Here is an 11,277-nt window from a genome sequence, read left to right as displayed (position 1 = left end):
TAATGCAAGGAGCGGTGTTGGAGCTGCATCTAAGTGTAATATAAAGCTTAATAGTTAGGAGTAGTAACCGCCACAATAAGCAAGCTACACCCATGCCCATTTGTCTACCCAGACTATGCGACTCAGTCCCTGTTGGCTGTTGTCTGTATATAGATCCACTTTTCTTCATTCCCCCTGCCGTAGAAGCAGAGAGCTATGCTGGATATGCACGTAGTATCAGACTTTCTCCCCTGCCGTAGAAGCAGAGAGCTATGCTGGATATGCATTGAAAGTGAAGTATCAAGCTTATTTGGTTTGGAGTAGTAACTGCCATAACAAGCAAACTACTCCCCGCTTTTTGTGAATGCAAATCTTTTTTCACATTTCCTCTTGCCGTTGAAGCTTGGAGCAATGTTGGAGTCGCATTAATCATGTGTATGTTTATTGAATAAGGGTATTATCTCCAGGTAGTAGCCGTCATTCCCGCGAGCCACCTGCTCTTCATTCATGTCCTCTAGACTTTATGGATCCACAGTGTTTATCCCACGCCCCTTTGAAGTCCTTCACAGTTCTGGTCTTCACCGCTTCCTCTGGAAGGGCATTCCAGGCATCCACCACCCTCTCCGTGAAGAAATACTTCCTGACATTAGTTCTGAGTCTTCCTCCTTGGAGCTTCAAATCGTGACCCCGGGTTCTGCTGATTTTTTTCTGACGGAAAAGGTTTGTCGTTGTCTTTGGACGTTGAAACCTTTCAAGTATCTGAAAGTCTGTATCATATCATCTCTGCTCCTCCTTTCCTCCAGGGTGTACATATTTAGATTCTTCAATCTCTCCTCATAAGTCATTCGATGAAGACCCTCCACCTTGTTGGTTGCCCTTCTCTGGACCGCCTCCATCCTGTCTCTGTCCCTTCGGAGATACGGTCTCCAGAACTGAACACAGTACTCCAGTTGAGGCCTCACCAAGGACCTGTACAAGGGGATAATCATTTCCCTTTTCTTACTCGATATTCCTCTCTCTATGCAGCCCAGCATTCTTCTGGCTTTAGCTATCGCCTTGTCACATTGTTTCGCCGACTTCAGATCATTAGACACTATCACCCCAAGGACCCTTCTCCTGCTCCGTGCACATCAGCCCTTCTCCCCCCATCGAATACAGCTCATTCAGATTTCCATACACCATATGCATGACTCTGCACTTCTTGGCATTGAATCTCAGCTGCCATGTCTTTGTCCACTCTTCTAGCTTCCTTAAATCCTGTCTCATTCTCTCCACTCCTTCCGGCGTGTCCACTCTATTGCAGATTTTAGTGTCATCCGCAAAAAGACAAACCTTACCTTCTATCCCTTCCGCAATGTCGCTTACAAAGATATTGAACAGGACCGGTCCCAACACCGATCCCTGTGGCACTCCGCTCAACACCGCTCTCTCTTCAGAGTAAGTTCCATTTACCATCACACATTGTCTTCTGTCCGTCAATCAGTTTGCAATCCAGGCCACCACCTTGGCACTCACTCCTAAGCTTCTTATTTTATTCACCAGTCTCCTGTGCGGGACCGTATCAAAAGCCTTGCTGAAGTCCAAGTAGATGACATCGAGTGATCTTCCTTGATCCATTTCCTTGGTTACCCAGTCAAAAAAGTCAGATTTGTCAGACAGGATCTTCCCTTGGTGAATCCATGCTGCCTCTGGTCCAGCAATTCTTCCTTCTTTTAACAGCAACTCCATTACTTTTCCCACCACCGAGGTGAGGCTAACCGGTCTGTAGTTTTCAGCCTCCTCTGTTTCCACTCTTGTGAAGCGGGATCACCACCGCTCTTCTCCAATCACTTGGCACCACTCCCGTTTCTAGGGATCTATTGAACAGGTCACACAGCGGACCCGCCAGCACATCTCTGTGCTCCCTCAGTATCCTGGGATGAACCTCATCAGGCCCCATGGCTTTATCTACTTTCAGTTTCCCCAGCTCTTCCCATACATTCTCTACTGTAAATGGAGTTACATCTACTCCTTTCCCCTCTATTTTCTTGTTAACTAGCGACGGTCCTTCACCAGGGTCTTCTTTAGTGAACACCGAACTGAAGTATTTGTTTAATAATTCTGCCATTTCTTTATGTCTCCACCCATTGATCCTTTTCACCTTTCAATTTCAGTATTCCACTTTGGACTTTTCTCCTTTCACTGATATATCTGAAAAATGTTTTGTCACCTTGCTTTACCTCTTTGGCGATCCTTTCTTCCGCTTGAATTTTCGCTTTCTTGATTGCTTTGTCTCCCCCTTTGTCTCCCTCTGTTCCACTAGATATTCTTCCTTGTGTTCTTCTCTTTGGGATTCTTTATATTTCTTGAACGCGTTCTTTTAGCTTTTATTTTGTCAGCCACCTCCTTTGAGAACCAGATAGAAAAGTAAAGAAAAGCAAGAGAAAAATAGACCTAACATATATATTAGTTGCCTTGGTGATTGCTCCTTTTAGTTTGGTCCACTGTTGTTCCACATCTCTCTCGTTCTCCCAGCCTTCTAGTTCTTCCTCCAGGTACTTCCCCATTTCATCAAAGTCCGTGTTTTTGAACTGCAAAACTCGAGTCTTCGTGCTACTTCTCCGTATCCTATTTGTGATATGAAACCATACTGTATGATGATCACTGGTGCTGAGGTGGGCACCCACCTGGACATTAGACACGTTATCTCCATTAGTGAGAACTAAGTTGAGTATAGCTCCCTCCCTCATGGGTTCCATTACCATTTGTTTGAACAGAGCCCCTTGTAGGGCATCCACTTTCTCTCTACTACTGTTCTGCAGAAGGGATTCTCCAGTCTACATCCGGCATATTAAAATCTCCAACAATCACCACTTCTCCCTTCTTTCCCATCTTTTGTATGTCTTCAACTAGAGCCTTGTCAAGCTCTTCTATTTGATTTGGAGGCCTGTAAACCACTCCAATAGAAACGGAAGCCCCATCATCTTTTTTTAGGTCAGCCCATAGAGCTTCTTTGCCCCATCTTCCTTGCAGCTCAGATGCTTGGATATTGTTTCTGACAAAGAGCCACTCCTCCCCCTTTCCTGTCCTCTCTGTCCTTCCTTAATAAGTTATAGCCTGGTATTGCCGTTTCCCAATCATGAGATTCCGTGAACCATGTCTCCGTGACAGCAACAATGTCCAAGTCCGCCTCTATCATTAGGGCTTGCAGATCTGGGATTTTATTGACTAAACTATGAGCATTTGTGCTCATAGCTTTCCAGCTTTTCTCATTCTGGTTACAGCTTTTTTTGGATTGCTTTAGTGTCTTATTTAATTGAATTTTCTTATCCTCTTCACCCTTTTCCTTTACATTTTTATTTGTATTTCGGGGGTGACATTTCTGTATGCATTGGGTTTCTTCTCTCTTTTCGGATATTACATCAATCTTTTGCAAGATCATCTTCAATAGCTAATACAGAGAAGACTTTTTGCACTTTTGTAACTTGATACAGTGTGTGTCTCTGCATCACAGGTCTGATTCTACCAGAGCCCACTGTAATTCTGTCTTTTGAGTTCCTTAATGCTCTATGTGAGTGAGAGGGCATCCCCCCTCCATCCCCCCCACCCCCACCCGCCCTTTCCCCCCCCCCTTCCTAAGGCTTTCCCTTTTTTCCCCCTCCTTAGGCCTTCTTTTCCCCCCTCCTTAGGTTTTTTTCCCCCCTCCCAAGGCTTTCCCTTTCGCCTCTCCTTGCCCGCCCTTCCCCTTTTATCTTCCTATAATTTTACAAAATTGTTCAATTTAGTCCGATATAATCAATCCTATGCTAATTGTCACTAATGTAAATATTCCTTTTTCTGTAAATAAGTTCCTTTTATTTTCTTATGTTAACGGTTGTTTTTTATACTCTCACTCATGCTACCTATCTTTCCCTCTCTCCTTCCTGTCTCCCTTACCCCCCCCCCCCCCCTTTCTGGTCTGCTCCCATCCCCCGGCCCCCTGTTTCATTGTAATTTCCTCCTTTAACTGAGTTACTTGTAAACCGGCGTGATGTGCCTCACGAACGTCGGTATATTAAAAGTTGTTAAATAAATAAATAAATAATAAAATAAATAAATAAATATTGGTAATGTAAAAGCTGACAATACAGCATATTCATTTTTTCTGTAATAATTTAGTTAACAAAACTTTTTCTTATTGCAGTTTCGCCTTTCAATTATTTTATTTTTATTTCCAGTCTAGTAATGCAGGGCATAAGAGGGCTAAAGAGAATAAAGGCAGTAAAATTGATCAACATCAGAAAAAAATGTCAAGATCTGCAAACAAGAAACTAAGCAAAAAGAACTGGTGCAACATAGCTGTTAGTCTTCAAGACAACATGACGATAATTTAATGCAATTTTATTAAGGAAATGTAATAAGGCTGTACAGTACTGCACAGAAGTCCATATTCCAAAACCATTTAGACGGATAACTCAAAAGTTGTCTAAATGGTAAAATAGACCTATTCAACCACATATCTGGCTAAATTATACACGGGCAACTACTTATCCAACTATAATTTAGCTGGATAAAAATGGGGCATTACAAGGGCATCCCAGGGAGGGGTTGTGTTGTCCGACTAACTAAGCTGAATATTGCATATATCCGGCCGAGTTAGTCAGAAACTTTAGACCTGTTTCCAAGCAGTTCTAAAGTTATCCAGCCTCGTGTGGCCTGATACCTAGCTACTTATCCAGATATCTTCAAACGGCCAAATAAATAAATAAAAGTAGAAGTGCCAATGACCCAATTTGCTGTCTCCCCTCACCTAATAATAAAGATTCTCTATAATCCCCAACCACACATCCCAGAAAACTCAAAATGTCCAGGGATCATTCTCCCCCACTCCCACCAAACCCCTTCCTCTCATTAGAATTTATCACTGAAGCTAGGCCCACCATGTTGACTTGTAACCTGTTGTACCTGAAGCAGAGTCTGCACAATCCCGCTCCCGATAAGGTCCAGCTCAAGTTCTGTCAAAGCTGTGCCGGAAGCATAAACTACACTCAGTTTATGCTTCCGGCACAGCTTTGACAGAAGCTGGGAGCAGGTAAATGTAGACCCTGCTCCCAGCAGGGATGGGTCTGTGAGGGGCGGCAGTTTGGGGTGCAGCAGTGGTAGAAGGGGGGGGGGAGGATAAGACGGATTGGCCTCAGTGTTATTTTAGCAAGAGGAAGAGGGGGTGCGTGCGGGGCAGTAATCCCAGGACATTAGTATTAGGTGAGAGGAGACAGTAAAATTGGACCATAGGCTCTTATTTTTTTTTTTGAAATTTAAGGTTTATTAGAGAAACAGAATACCGAAAATACAAAACCATACAGCATCTGTGAAGCATGTACAATAACAAAATTAACAGTAGAAGAAATGCAATAAAGACTTACAACAGATTCTCCACGTTTCTCAGTTATTATGCAATCATATCCCCCCCCCTCCTGTTCCCCTCCCCCCCCCACCCCTCTCCCCTACCGTCCCTGGGATCTCCTACAAGGGTAGTATGAACAAATAGCATAAGATAAAATCAAACATAAAAAGAAATCATAGCTTCTTCTGCTGTTGCTGCCATGTTAGATATAAAGACCAAGTACGCTGAAAGGCCCCTATTTGTTTCCGACGGTGCGCCGTAATCTTACTAAGGGTACAAACCTTTGCCACCCGTGACTGAACCTGCAGTAATGTAGGTACGCCCTTAGACTTCCAGTGTAATGCTATCTCACATCGAGCAGATGTGACCACCAATCTGACAAAGCGCTGTAAGGCCGTGTCGAGCTGGGGATAATCTGAGTTAAGCAGGGCAATTATGGGGGTCAGAGTAGAGATATGCAAGATATCTGAAAGCCACGCAGCCAGCCCCAGCCAAAACTGGGAAACAGCAGCACACTCCCACCACATATGATAAAAGGAACCGCGCTCCCCACAATCCCTCCAGCACCTATCCGAGGCCGTGGAATAAATTTTATGGAGTTTAGCGGGGGTATAATGCCAACGATAAAGGAGTTTGAAACTATCCTCCAAGAATGAGGCTGATATAATACCCTTACACCCCACTGTAAAGATAGTGTCCCAAAAGTCGTCACCCTGCGGGGACCCCAGATCAGCCTCCCAGGCGGACTTGTATGTCAGGCATGTTCCCATACCCTGAAGGAGCAACTTATAAATTTTGGACATTAAGTGCTGTACTTTATCAGCCGCCCGGCAGAAATTCTCAAAGAGACCAATTGGCTGAAGTAAATCCTGGGAAATATGGGATGCCCTTGCGTAACTCATTAGTTGGAGGTAGCGGTAGAAATCCCCCTGAGGTAAGTCATGCTGGGCCTGGAGAGTGGAGAACGTCACCCACGAGGAGTGCTCCCAGAAGTGACTATAATTATAAAGACCCTTAGCCAACCAATCTGCAAAGACCTGCGGAGCTGTACCCCCCAAGAATGTCCTTGAGTAGAAGGGGGAAAAAAGGACCGACCCCACCTTTGACCCCACCACTTGAGGCTTCCATTTATACCAAAGGTGTAAGGTACACTGAATCGTATCCGGTAAGCCTTCCAATTTGGGCCCAGAGCTAGGAGGTTGCCAGAGGATATTAGTCAACAAGTGAGGCCCGATAAGTTCCTGCTCCAGAATCGCCCAAGGTTTGCTGGCGGATAGTCGGTGCCAATCAACAACAGCTCGTAGTTGAGCCGCAACATAATACCGTAATAAGTTAGGCACCGCAAGGCCCCCCCGCACCCTAGGTTGAAACAATACTTTCTGGGCTACCCTGGGGTGCTTCCCCTGCCACAAGAATTTCATAATTCTTGTGGCAGGATCCACGCACAATCTCTTCCAGCCTTTCTCTACCTAACACAAACAACTCGTTCTCATCTGACGTCAGAGACCTTGGAGCATGGCTAGATAATCATCTAAACCTAAAAAAGTTCGTAAACAATACTACAAAGGACAGCTTTTACAAACTGCAAGTCCTTAAAAAACTTAAACCCCTCCTTCACCTCTCCGACTTCAGGCTAGTACTGCAATCCATCATTCTTTCCAAGCTCGACTACTGCAACTCCCTGCTACTAGGTATTCCCGCCAACACTATCAAGCCATTACAGATGGTTCAGAATTCAGCGGCTAGAATTCTAACTAGCACTAACAAAAAAGACCATATCACCCCAATCCTTCGGAGCTTACATTGGCTCCCCATTAAACAAAGGATACTCTATAAGGTACTCACTATCATCCACAAAGCGACAAACAATCTAGCCCCCATCACATTAAGCTCTCAACTCCAACCGCACACTTCCTCCAGACCAATCAGAAGCGCATACAGAGGAACACTGCATGCTCCGCAAATAAAATCATCATTGAGCAAACGTGCGCTATCTTCAGCAGGCCCACACCAGTGGAACACGCTTCCCCCAGATCTTAGACTAGAACCCAGTTATCAAGAATTCAAAAAAAGACTGAAAACTTTTCTCTTCCAACAAGCTTTCCCAGACGCTTAATCTTACTATGACTGACAGACTTCCATCCCTTAACTATGGACACTGTATAAAGTACTACTTTTAAGAATCTGCAACTGGACAATTATCTGTGAGCTCAAAAATTCACTTTATTTCATATATATATTAGGCATTGCTTATATTTATATTTATTGCTACGTTAAATAGTTATACTTCTTATATAAAATATTATATTTCTTTATTTATTACCAGTTAAAATATTATCACTTTATTTAGCACTATGTTAAATTGTCAACCAGTTATACTGTTCCATATGTTATACGGTTCCATGTAAAGCTCCGCTATCTGTTGAGCAGTTCTTCGTTTTATGTAAACCGGAGTGATTTGTAGTCCCTACTAGAACTTCGGTATATAAAAATTAAAAATAAATAAATAAATAAATAATCCTGCGTTGCCACTTGAGAAGCAGTGCAGGTGGTATTACGCAAGGAAGGGTTTGGAAAAGGTATCCAAGCCGGGGCAGGATGTTCATTTTAAAAGTAGCAATGCGTCCCAGCCACGAAATGTGGTATCGATTCCACTCCTCCATTTCCCTGTACAATTTGACGAGAAGAGGTGGATAGTTAAGCCTAAAAACATCAGAATGAGCCCCTATATATATACCGAGGTATTTAATTTTCTCCTTTGCCCATCTGAAAGCAAAACGGGCTTTCAGATCCCACGCCTGATCCTCCGGTAACGTGATATTAAGGATTTCGGTTTTGTCCCAATTGATGGAGTAGCCAGACACTTGACTGAAGGCTTTAATAATCTCTACCACGGCTGGCAACGATTGCTGAGGGTCTGCAAGGGTCAGAATGACATCATCAGCAAACATCGCCAGCTTTGAGGAATATGATCCCACACTAATACCCATCACGTCCCTCGACAACCGGATCCGTTGGGCCAAAGGTTCTATAAATAGGGCAAAGAGTAATGGAGAGAGCAGACAGCCTTGGCGAGTGCCCCGCTCAACAATAAAGAACGGGGAATAGCCCCCATTTACCTTAATGCAGGCCCGCGGTCTATCATATAATTTCTGAATCCAGGTAATGAAAAAAGTCCCAAAACCCATGGTGTGCAAAACTTGAAATAAAAAAGGCCAATGAACCAAATCAAAGGCCTTTTCCGCATCCATAGCCATAAAAAGAAAAGGGATATGATGGCGCTTAACCCACCAAAGGGAATTCAACAGCTTCCGAACATTATCGGACGCCATGCGACCTGGGATAAAACCGGCCTGATCCGGGTGAATGAGCTGTGCGACATAACCGTTAAGCCTATTAGCCAAGATTTTAGCTAACAGCTTGAGGTCTATGTTCAGCAATGAGATGGGCCTGTAAGATCCACACTTGGTAGGGTCCCTTCCCGGCTTAGCAATGACCGTTATGCCCGCCACATTAGAATTGGGATTCAAAGCCCCCTCGTGCCGCAAGGTATTAAACATGGCAGTAAGTGGGGTAAGTAAATCACCGGCAAAGCATTGATAAAACCGGGCAGTAAACCCATCCAGCCCCGGGGACTTGCCAGCCTTAAGTTGCTTAATGGCAAAGAACACTTCAGATTCTGAGATATCTTTGTCTAGCGTATCCCTGGCGGAATCTGATAGCTGGGATAAGGGAGTGTCCTGCAAGAAGGACTGTATGTCCCTGAACTCTATAGTGTGGTTATGGGAATACAGTGCAGAGTAAAATTGTAAAAAGCAGTCACGTATCGCATCATTGGAGGTAAGGTGTGCGCCGCGAGCATCTACAATTTTAGTAATGGTGTTTTGTAAGCGTTTGGCTCTCAACTTATGCGCAAGCAACTTCCCCGCTTTATTGCCCCCTTCAAAGTACACTTGTTCCGTTTGCTCCAGCTCATGCGCAATTTTGGCCGCATCCAGCGCCCCAAGTTGCGATCGGTAGTCAGCTAAAGCCAATCGGAGCGCCTCAGTGGGGGTTTGCTTGTGGCGCTGTTCTAAGTCCAATAATTTCGCAGTCAAGAGCAAACGCTCCCGCTGGGTCTCTTTTTTAACCCAGGAGGCCCGAGCAATAAAAGTCCCCCTAATCACAGCCTTCAAACAGTCCCAGTAAGTGATGGGCGAGATGTCAGGGTGAAGGTTATGGGAACTGTAATCGGTAAGTACCCGCCGACACTGATCCACAAAGGAGTCACTGTCAAGCAAGCTATCGTTTAGGCGCCAAAAACGTTGGCCTTTATCATAATTGGGAAAAGTCAGCTCAGCCCACACCGGAGCGTGATCGGACCACGTGATCGACTCTATAACCCCTTTACGCACATTTTGGATCACTCCCTTATCCACGAAAACATAGTCTATCCTAGAGTATAGGTTATGAGGCTTCGAGAAAAAAGTATAATCCCTCTGGGTGGAATGCAAAAAGCGCCACACATCCACCAGCTGAAAGTGGTCCAAAAAAGCAAGGAGGCTATTGCGGTCTTTTTTCAAAGTAGAACATCGCCCCCCAGAGGAATCAAGACCAGGGTCTAAAGGCAGATTACAATCTCCCATCACCATCAAGTGACCCACTTTTTTCAAGAGGACCAGCTTCGCCAGCGCATCATAAAATTTGGCTTGGTGAACATTGGGGGCATATACGTTAAGCAATGTATACGGGTCCCCAGCAATATTAAGGACCAGCAATAAATATCTACCCAAAGGGTCAGCAACACTGTCAAGCAATTCAAAAGCAAAGTCCTTGTGAAATAAAATCCCCACGCCTGCATATTTAGCAGCTTTAGAGCTAGCCGCCCAGTACTGATGCGGGTAAAGGGCAGAGCCAATTAGGTGCTCATAGCGCCGCTTTAAATGTGTCTCCTGGAGACAAGCAATCGCAATATCAGCACGCTGCAGATCTTTATATAGTAATTTACGCTTACGGTGCGTATTCAGGCCCTTAACATTAAAGGACTGTACCTTAAAGGTAGCCATCCGGATAAGTGATGGTGCTTTTCAAGTGCCCCAGCGTATATAGAGCAGACAGAGATAATAGCAGTGAATGTCCCCCCAGGAAACAAGAGACAACTAAACATGGTCCCAGGCAGCACGCAACCCCCAGTGAGCCGGGCAGCAAGAAACAAGGCAATTCACTCCCAGAGAGGAGATCTCCACTAGATCCCATTCCCCCCCCCAATGGAACCACAATCAACTCTTGGGTCCCCCATCATCTAGGGGTGAGTGAAGACAGCTTCCCAGTCGCTGTCCCACCCGGTAGCATCAGCATATTAAGCATATAACCAGTAACCAAACCCTCCGCGTTCATTGCGGCTTAACAAGAAACAGTATCAAAGCCATCAGAGCAAAAGCAGCCAGTTCATGTAGGGGCTCTGTTCGCGATATCTGGATCCGGGGTGCGGCGCAGTCTCTTTCCCCCCTTTCCCATCCGCTGCCAGCGAGGTTCCTCCCTGCGGTCGGCACGTGGCGAGGAAGAAGGCGGCAAATCCGCCACAGTATAGCCAAGGTCCTTCAAGATGCCAGCCGCTTCATGCACGGATTGTGCCTTGTGCGTAGTGCCTTGCACGGTAAAGCTGAGGCCGAAGGGGAAGAGCCAGCGGTACCGGATGTTTTCTTTGATCAAAACAGCAGTAATAGGTCTCATATCCTGGCGTTTCTGTATAGTAGTCGGGGAAACATCAGCATAGACTTGCACATCATGTCCCTGCAACTGCATCTTCCCCCGCTGTCGAGCCAGGGCTAGGATCTTCTCTTTCACAGGGAAATCATGAAAGCAAGCGATCACATCCTTGGGTTGATTAGGAGCTCTCTGACCCTGGACCCTGTGAGCACGTTCAAGCTTGACCACAAGCGACCCTCCAGAGCCCG

The 11,277-nt window shown here is 45.2% G+C and overlaps 1 protein-coding gene across 2 annotated transcripts in view; it reads right to left on the bottom strand.

The window, feature by feature from the left end:
- Positions 1 to 11,277, bottom strand: part of LOC115084727 — a 793,897-nt gene that overhangs the window by 94,283 nt on the left and 688,337 nt on the right. The gene's annotated exons all lie outside the window — the stretch shown is intronic.

This window comes from Rhinatrema bivittatum, chromosome 2 (genome assembly GCF_901001135.1).
Source record: "Rhinatrema bivittatum chromosome 2, aRhiBiv1.1, whole genome shotgun sequence".
In the NCBI taxonomy this organism is placed as follows: domain Eukaryota; kingdom Metazoa; phylum Chordata; class Amphibia; order Gymnophiona; family Rhinatrematidae; genus Rhinatrema; species Rhinatrema bivittatum.
This window is presented reverse-complemented; position numbering and strand designations above follow the sequence as displayed.